We start from the raw sequence: 378 nt of genomic DNA on the forward strand, positions 1-378 counted from the left end.
CACGAGCACTTAATGTTGTTATCTGCGTGTGTTTGTTCGCGTGTGGGCAAAAGAGTTGCCTGAGTGAATGGCTGAGTACACTGCGTCGATGAATGAGAGGGTTAATAATAAAATAAGGTTTGTATTTGCGTGCGTGAGAGATCGAGGAATTAAAGTGGAGAAGGAGGGGAAACAAGAGAGGGAAGGGTAAGAGAGGAGGGGGAGGAGGGAATGAGGAGAAGGTGGAAGATAAAAAAAAAAAAAAAACAGGAGATTGGGGAATGTGAGGGAGAGGGAAAAACAAGAGAGGGAGGGGGTAAGAGAGGAGAAGGGAGGAGGGGAATGAGGAGAAGGTCGAAGATGAAAAAAACTGAAGAAGGAGGAAACTGAAGAAGGAGG

Source organism: Penaeus monodon, chromosome 32 (genome assembly GCF_015228065.2).
Source record: "Penaeus monodon isolate SGIC_2016 chromosome 32, NSTDA_Pmon_1, whole genome shotgun sequence".
Lineage (NCBI taxonomy): Eukaryota > Metazoa > Arthropoda > Malacostraca > Decapoda > Penaeidae > Penaeus > Penaeus monodon.